The sequence below is a fragment of the Rhinolophus ferrumequinum genome, chromosome 4 (assembly GCF_004115265.2).
Source record: "Rhinolophus ferrumequinum isolate MPI-CBG mRhiFer1 chromosome 4, mRhiFer1_v1.p, whole genome shotgun sequence".
In the NCBI taxonomy this organism is placed as follows: domain Eukaryota; kingdom Metazoa; phylum Chordata; class Mammalia; order Chiroptera; family Rhinolophidae; genus Rhinolophus; species Rhinolophus ferrumequinum.
In genome coordinates, this window is record NC_046287.1 from 69,318,400 (window position 1) to 69,327,802 (window position 9,403).

The 9,403-nt window shown below is 42.9% G+C and overlaps 1 pseudogene; it reads left to right on the top strand.

The window, feature by feature from the left end:
* Positions 1–7,903, top strand: part of LOC117021187 (hsc70-interacting protein-like) — a 92,944-nt pseudogene extending 85,041 nt beyond the window's left edge.
* Positions 7,904–9,403: the final 1,500 nt, after the last annotated feature.

Below are 9,403 nucleotides of genomic sequence, written 5' to 3' on the forward strand. Positions count from 1 at the left end.
GCATTAATAGACAATTCTTTCTAGAAACTCTGTCTGAGAGGTTTGGGATGCATTTAACAAGTTGGAAAATAAAGAACGCACAACTCAGCCATTGGTTTCCTGAATTCCCCAAATTTGATAACACTGTCCCTTCTGCCTGGAATGCCTTTATCCTACACATCTGTCCCCAGAGACCTTCTCTTGAATAACTTCTCTTCATTCTTCACGATCCAGCTCAGGAGGTGACAGCCTCCAATCACCCACCACAGACGGGATTAGGTGTCACTGGTGCGTGCTTCCAGGAAAGCACATGTGGCTCTCCAACCCAGTTCTTAACACACTGAACAGCTTTCTGCTTTATACGTATATTAGTTCCCTTTGTGCGCTCAGCTGGACTTCAAAACTCCAGGCCAGGTTTGAGGTCCAGCAAAAGTGTAAAGGATATTCAGAATAAAGGTACAATTGAGTAATCATTATCAGCAGGATGCATCTGAAGTGACAATCCCCCCACTGCAGGTAACAAACCCTGCAGACTGGAGAACTCAGAGCCACAGGCTCAGTCTCTCCTCTCTCCATGGGAAGGGCCATGCCAGCACTCAATGGGCTACCTTGTACCAGACAAGGCACTTTACTGCCACTGTCTCCTCAGTTCTCCTCAGGCTTTCGTGGGACCTGAAGGTAAGGCACTGAGCTCACACTGTCACTGGCCATTACAGGTCCACTACAGGTGCAGCGCTCCTTAGTTCAGACTCATTTTACGTAGGATCTTCCCATCCATGCCCCCAGGGAGGAGGAGCACATTCTCTTTACCCTCGGACCTTAGATGACATTGCTGTGGCTGCCCTTTGTTCCTGTTGCACTAGCAAAGGACTCGGGCCTCTTTCCAAAGCCATGCTCATGACTGACCAGCTCCACTACCTAAGCATGGCAGCACTTCGGCTGTAATGAAAGCTTCCCACTAGCCTATTTGTATGTCCTACATTACAGTGCAGTGAACAACTTCCACCTATTCTGCATTAGCTGCCTGCTACATGCCCAGGTTGGTGCTGGTCCTTGAAGACGGAGGCCACCACTGCTGGGATTCCACTTTCTACGAATCTTTCAAGGAATGAATGGGGGGAGACTTCTGGGATTTCAGAGAATGGCTGTGACAGCATGGCACCTGGGACAATGCTCAGGAAGGGGCCAGAGTCACTGCCAGCACCAGCCTTTAAGCTTAGGCCACTGTTCCCAACTATTGAACCATGTTCTCCTTTATCCAGACCTTCTCCAAATCCACCTGTGTTTTGGTTCTATTTGGTAAGGCCAAGAGAGGTGCTTGGTTGTGGCAATAGTTCTTCTACCTCAATCCCCTCCCAAAGCGCCACAGGCACTCGGGGCACAGAGTCTAGCTGCTCTGGGCTGGGGTGCTATGGGCTACAGGCACGCTGCCATGGTGGCCGGCAGAGCTGACCTTTATCCCATTCTTCTCACTCCCTGCTAAAGCACAAGTTACTCCTGCCAACTTTATTGACTCCAAATGAAACTAGGCAATAAATGGCTGGCATGAGATCAAAGATGGGAAAGAATGACAATTACAATTTGAGTTGTTTTCACTTTTGTTTTCCTCCAAGCCAGTAACGGGCCTGTGCAACAGATGTAGATATAAGCAATCAGGTAAGTGGCCTCACTTCCCTCTGCTCAGCCAGTCCTCACAGAGGTGTCCCAGGAGGAGTCTTGGGTGGGAAAAGAAAATGATAATCAGTCATGAGCTTGGTAGGAAGTTCATGAATTTGCCTTTTAAATATTAGCCTGGCACTCCAGACTCTACCTTCTAGCACATAATTCTGTGTTCTGCTTGGACCTAGCCAGCCACATCCCTCTATTCTTTGAGCTCCTTGAAGGAGCGAGAGCCACGTCTTGTGTCTCCATATTCCCAGTGCTTACCAGTGCACCAGGCCGAGAGGAGGCACCCAGGAAATGTTTCTTGATCAAATGAGTTGACTGATTGCTTTCAGTTCCTCACCCTAGGGTGGATGAGTATCTCCGGAGAAGGTGAAAAAAAACACCAAAACGTTTCATCAGAGGGTCACTGGGGATGGGGCGGAGGGGGCCGGGTTTCTCCTTTGCTCTAACATCCTGAGGTCTCAATTATGTAGCAATGGAAGCCTGAGCTTTCCCACTTGCTCTTTTGTCGGAAGTGATCATGATGAAGACCCTGCTTGTGCCCAGGAGCTCAGAGAAGCTGCTCTTGTCTACACGAGGGGAGGAAGCAAGGCCTTGCCGGGAGGCTGTTCCAGGGCTCTGGCTCCTTCGATCTTGTAGGCTTTTGTGCTGCATCACAAAAGCTTCTCTGAACAGTGGTTAGGCTGGCAAGTGGAGCACAGGGCCTTGGGGGGTAGCTCACTTCTTAGGTATGAAGTAGGTTCTGGCGATAGAAGTAACAGGAGGCCACCTGCCCCCGACTAGTAGGCAAGAGAAAGCTATTTTCTACCTTTTTTCCTCTCTAGCTAACCTGACAGTGGGATCCATCTGTGACCTGTGAGTCAGAGAATCGGGCTCATTATTTCTGCTCTATAAAAACTCCTTTTGAATCCTGGTTATTTTAGTCATGCTTTTGTTCAGTGGAACATAAAATGTCTAAAGGGAACAAAAACCCACGCTAATTTTAAATGCTAAGTGGACACACTTGATGTACAAAAAGGAGCATATTTCTGGGCTCCAAGGTACAATGAGCAGTTCAACATCGAGGTAGAGGATCAGTAATAATAATAATAATAATAATAATAATAACTAATGTGTAAATTTAATTAGCATAATTAGCAAACTCACCATCTCCTAGGCAGCACTCGTATTAGCCCACAAACAAGAATAAATAAATCACAACCTAACATCCAACCAACCAACAAAACAAAAAACAAGAAAGGATCAAAACATAAGTTTAACAGATCATTTAGAGCTAATGCACTGTAGCTTAATAACGTAGTTACAAAATGAAGCTATTTGAAAAATGAGATCTCTGCCTATAAAAACATAATTCTAATATTATGGTCAACGTTGTAATGGCTGCAAATGCAACTAATCTTAGGGAAAGTAAAGACAGAGTTATCAAATGCAAGTCAACGTACTTTCCTTATTCTCCTTAAAATTGCTATCTGCAGCCTCTTAGTGCTGTGAATGCTGAATTTTTGCTCTGGTGGATGATGTCCTAGGCAGACCTTACTCAGAGTACCTGATGCATAGATCTGATCACGTACAGTTCATTTACTCATTCCTTCCTCTCTCAGGAGGGCCCAGTACACATGAGGCACTTGTGGACCAGTGTCTGGATTCTGGAGCTAGCTCTTCCACTGATCGTGACTCAGACTAGTTATGTCACCTTCCTGAGCACAAATTCCTTCATTTGTAAAGCTACCAATTACCTGTAAAATTACAGAATGATATTAGAGCATTCTGTAATTTTTACACTCTAAAATTACTTCATTCCATGTTAAACAGAGGTAATACCAAATTTTTTTATAATAAGTTAGACACTAGAAAGACTCCATTTACTCTCTCTGGCCACATGACAACCAACCAGATAGGATTAGTTGCGTACCTGAGACTCTAATACCAACACTCAGTGACAAAAATTATTTTGTTAAAATAGAGAAACACTACTCAATTATCTACAAAAAGTGATAATGATAATCCCGTCTAAAGTATGTGGTACTTTTCATTAACATTAAAAAATATAACATGGCGACTATGTAGGAAAAACCTATACTACCCCTCCTCTCTGTGTGTTTCCTTTACTCTCACACTACCACCACACTCACAACACCTCTGACACCAGATATATGGGAGTTTTTTTCCCCCAACAAGCAATTCTGTGCAACACCAGCTGATTGCCCTACAATTTAACTCAAACTTGACGCTACGTATCTGGAGATATCATCGTCAGATCACAGAGGTGAAGAGCTCAGTCCTGCAAGACTGTCCCCTCCCCTCTCTTTGGACACTAATACCAAGTCCAGGTTGTCGCCTGTGCTTCAGACCAATCGGCTACAAATCTGAGATTCCCATGACCTTCTCCTTAGGTTTGACTAGTTTGCTAGAGGAGCTCGCAGAACTCAGGAAAACAGTTTACTTACTGTTTACCAGTTTATTGTTAAAGGATATGATAAAGGATACAGAGGAACATTCAGATGAAAGAGTTGCATAGAAAAGGTATGTGGGAAGGGGGTGTGGAGCTTCCATGCCCTCTCCAGGCACCACTCTCCCAGCACCTCCACGCAATCTCCAACCTGGAAGCTCCCAAACCTCATACTGCTGGGATTTTTTTTTTTTTTAATTTATTGGGGTGACAATTGTTAGTAAAGACTTCAGGTGTACAATTCTGTATTACATCATCTATAAATCCCACTGTGTGTTCACTACCCGGAGTCAGTTCTCCTTCCATCACCATATATTTGATCCCCCTTACCCTCATCTCCCACCCCCCACCCCCCTTACCCTCTGGTAACCACTAAACTATTGTCTGTGTCTATGAGTTCTTGTTTCTCATTTGTTTGTCTTGTTCTTTTGTTGTTTTTTGTTGGTATATATGTTGATATACCACATATCAGTGAAATCATATGGTTCTCTGCTTTTTCTGTCTTACTTGTTTCGCTTAGCATTATACTCAAGATCCATCCATGTTGTCACAAATGGTCCTATTTCATCTTTTCTTACCACCGAATAATATTCCATTGTGTATATATACCACTACTTCTTTATCCATTCATCTATCGAAGGACATTTTGGTTGTTTCCACATCTTGGCCACCGTAAACAAAGCTGCAATGAACATTGGAGCACACGTGTCTTTATGTGTAGATGTTTTCAGATTTTTTTGGTAGATACCCAGGCGAGGGATTGCTGGGTCATATGGTAATTCTATTCGTAATGTTTTGAGGAACCTCCACACTGCCTTCCACAGCGGCTGCACCAGTCTGCATTCCCACCAACAGTGTATGAGGGTTCCTTTTTCTCCACAGCCTCTCCAACACTTGTTACTATTTGTCTTATTGACGATAGCCATTCTGACTGGGGTGAGGTGATATCTCATTGTGGTTTTTATTTGCATTTCTCTGATGATTAGTGATGTTGAGCATTTTTTCATATCTCTACTTGCCATTTGTATGTCCTCTTTGCAGAAATGTCTCTTCAGGTCGTCTGCCCATTTTTCAATTGGGTTGTTTGTTTTTGTTGTTGTTGAGTTGTACGACTTCCTTGTATATTTTGGATATTAGCCCCTGATCGGAGGCACTGTTTGCAAAACTCTTCTCCCATTCAGTTGGTGGCCTCTTTCTTTTGTTGATGGTTCCTTTTGCTGCGCAGAAGCTTTTACTGCTGGGATTTTTACAGAGGCTTCATCACGTAGGGCATGATTGATCATTAACTCTATTCTAGTCCCTCTCCCCTCTGCAGAGGGTGGGTGTGGGGCTGAAAGTTCCAAGCTTCTAATCGTGGCTTGGTCTTTCAGGAGACCTGTTTCCATCCAGGAGCCCACCAACAGTCACCTCATTAGAACAAAAGATACTGCTCTCAGCCAGGAAATTCCAAGGGATTTAAGAGCTCTGCAACAGGAACAGGGAGTCAAAGGTCAAAGACTAGAACAAAAGATGCTCCTAGTGCTATCATCCCTTTGGAAATTGTAAGAGTTTTAGAAGCTCTGTGCCGGCAATTGGGATAGATATATATATATAGATATCTATATATCTACATATATGTATGTGTGTGTGTGTGTGTGGGTGTGTATATGTATATATATAATTATTATCTCACAGTAGCATTATAGAAGTATCAGCAAGTCTCTAACAAAGTAATAATAACACAGGTGATAGCTGTCAACTCATTTTAAATTAATTTTTCATGACCCCTACGTTAATGACTAATTTTACTTCCTATGATATGCACAGTATTCTGTTCATTATAAAGTAATAAATACATCAAGTTGATTTATGAGATTATAAAAACAAATTGATTTCTGTGAGCTGGTTACTTATTGATGAATATCAGGTTCATCAATAAGCATGGGCTTGAGAAATTACTTCTGACATTATGAAAGCAATTCTCACTTTACCTTAATCTTCTTTAAGGTAATGATAAATATTACTTTAATAAATAATATATGGAATCACTTCTTGGCCTTTTGGCTAAGATCAAATATAAATAATATACTGAAATCATATTTTGCCTTGCAATGGCTAACCTCCTCTTCAGAGAAATTTAGCAAAGGTATGACAACACTCCATCTAGGAATAACCCCTGGGGAAATCTCCCCATTAGAGTTTCCAGTTCCTTCCAGGAATGACAGGCATTTCAGCAAGTCAGATGTCATGTCACCCTCCAGACAGAAATCTCAACTTGTTTTAAAACAAAAGGGCGCCTTATGGCTCCATGACTTCATGATCCATTTAATGCTCCCACTCACGGAATAGCCAATTCTAAATGACTCCCGGCAGGGGCTGATATCTCCCTCCTCCTTTAAAGCACCATGTAGGGGGTTGATCCATCCAGAGAACAGATTCAGAGTTAAGAATAGAAGCGTGGGCACAGAGGCAAGCAAGAGTACAAACAGCAACACTTCTAGAGGGGTCTAGTCAGTGTGCAAGAGCAGGGGTGAAGGGAGTAGGAATGCACGGGCGAAAGACCCGGGGTCACGAGACCGTTGGTGGGAGGAGCCAGCGGTCAGGGAGGTTCTAGTCGGTTCTGCCTCGTGGCAGCCGCTCCTTCTACACCGTCATGCCCCAGCCAGTGCCCAGGCCTGGAAACAGGCGCAGCCTCAGGTGCGCGCCCCACCTCCTGCCGCTTCCTGACCACGGACCCCCCAAAGTGTGCGAGCTTCGGGGCCTTGGTGAAAATGTGTAAAGTAAGCAGGATCGAAGTGTTCTGCCACCAAGGAACTGCTCTTCCTGAGGGAGTGGGTGGAGAGCATGGGAGGGAAGGGGGATAAAATACCACCTGCTACTCAAAAAACAAAATCAGAAGAAAGTATCAGTGAAGTAAAAACAGTAAGAAGGCGGAGGAAAACATAAAGACCAAGGAACCATCAAGTGAGAGGAAAGTGATCTAGAAATTGACGATGAAGGTGTGATTGAACCGACCAGGCACTGATGCCCCTCGAGAAATGGGAAATGAAAATATAGAGGTAACTGAGGAGACGATGGATCAGGCAAATGATAAAAAAGTGGCTGCCATTGATCCCTAACTGATGGTGACCTACAGAGAGCCATTGACTTGTTCACAGATCAAGCTGAATCCTCGCTGGCCATTGTGTCTGCCAAGAAAGCCAGCGTCTTGTCAACTTACAGAAGCCAAATGCTGCCATCCGAGCCTGTGACAGAGCTACTGAAATAAATCCTGATCAGCTCGGCTCTGCATGTGGCGAGAAAAAGCACACAAACTTCTGGGCCGTTGGGAGGAAGCAGCCCGTGATCTTGCCCTTGCATGTAAATTGCATTATGATGAAGATGCTAATGCAGTGCTGAAAGAAGTTCAACCAAAGGCCCAGAAAATTGCAGAACATCGGAGAAAGTATGAGTGGAAAATATGAAGAGTAAGAGATTAAAGAAAGAATGGAAGGGTCAAGAAGGCTGTGGAAGAACATGAGAGCTCCCAGAGGGAGGAAGAAGCCAGACAATCAGAAGCTCAGTATGGATGGCTCTTTTCCAGATGGTTTTCCTAGGGGAATGCCTGGGATGGGAGGGGGCATGCCTGGAATGGCAGGAATGCCTGGGCTCAGTGAAATACTTAGTGATCCAGAGGTTCTTGCAGCCATGCAGGATCCAGAAGTCATGGTGGCCTTCCAGGATGTGGCCCAGAATCCAGCAAATACTACGAGTATGTCAAGATATCAGAACAACCCAAAGGTTATGAATCTCATCAGTAAATTGTCAGCCAATTTTGGAGACCAAGCATAATGCCTTTCTGACAAATAAAGCCCTTGTTGAAGGGAAAGCAACTTAGATCACCCAGTGGATGTCACAATAATACAAACCAGTGTACCTCTGACCTTCTCATGCAGAAAGTGGGGGTGCTTTGAAGAGAATCCTTTCCCCTCTGCCACATACGCAGCTGCACCATTTTACAGTGGTTGCCATTGGGGCATTTGTTTTCCTGCTTGGAATTACAAACTTAAAACATGTTTAAATCTTAAAAAATATTTTAAAACAAAAGGGTGTGTTAAACCCTAAAGACAAAACAAAACTCAAGAGGGCAGTATCTGCGGTTTATGCATATTGGACATATAATCTATACTTCCTTATTTTCACATACATAAATAACTTCTGTTGCAAGATACAAAAGGGTATCATAGATTCCATTCTGTGACTGTGACTTGTAACGCTTCTTTTCATTAATCACAGCCTTCCAATTATTTGCCTAAGAGCAAAGGACAAAGAGATAATTTACACCACCCATGTTTAATAAATGATAAGAAAAAAAATATTTATATGATGCTTATTTTCTACCAGATACCTCCTAATTCCTTGCTAATTAGACTCTTGCTATCTAAATATTTGTTATAATACCATGCAAAAAGGCCTACCAAATCAAAACAGAAATCCACTAAAGTGGATCCAGGTATTCATGCAAGTGAAAATATTGAAATCATATGCAAGATATTTAAGTGCATACACATACACCCACACATGCACAAACATGTATCTATGTGAATCTGTATACATACATCTATAGCTTAGCTTTGTCTGCTGAGAAAGCCTAGAAGGAATAGAATGATACCTCGATAGCAATAAGTACACTTAGCACCCATATGGTTTCTTAAGGGCATTGTCTGCCCTTCTTTCTTTAAATACCAGGGTAAGGTCCTGAGATTTATGACCCTTCCCCACTTTGCTGAACATGTAGGCTAATAGATTAAAAACTAGAGGCTAAGAAATGCAATGACACAGAGCTAGTAAATAGCTGAGCTAAGATTTGAATGTAGCTCTGCCTGACTCCGGTGCCCAGCCTTCTAATTATGAAGCCTTGATACCCTTTGAGAAGTATCTGAGAAGTATTTGAGAAGTATCAGCCTCTGTCGTGCTTCGAATCAGCACGGATGAATTCATGTTGCTAGATTCTGTTCACTATTGGCTTCACAATCAGTGATTTCTCCCAATATTTGTGGGCAATCTCATTATCTTAACAATTTAAAAGAATGTGAGGAAGCTGATATAGGAAAACTTGTATTTCAAAGTTATTTCTATGAGATCTGGCACTTCATTTAACTTCTAAGAGTCTGAGGCTTTTGGATAAAATATGAATCACAAGAAAGAAATCATGTGTTTAAGGTAAAAACAGGCTTGTTTTTTGAAATCCAACTAAGTGGGATTCAAAATTTCCCTTATTTCTTTTTGAAGCAAATACTAATTCTCACCTAAATCTGAGCCCTTACTCCACTCCTAAATCCCCTCATTGAT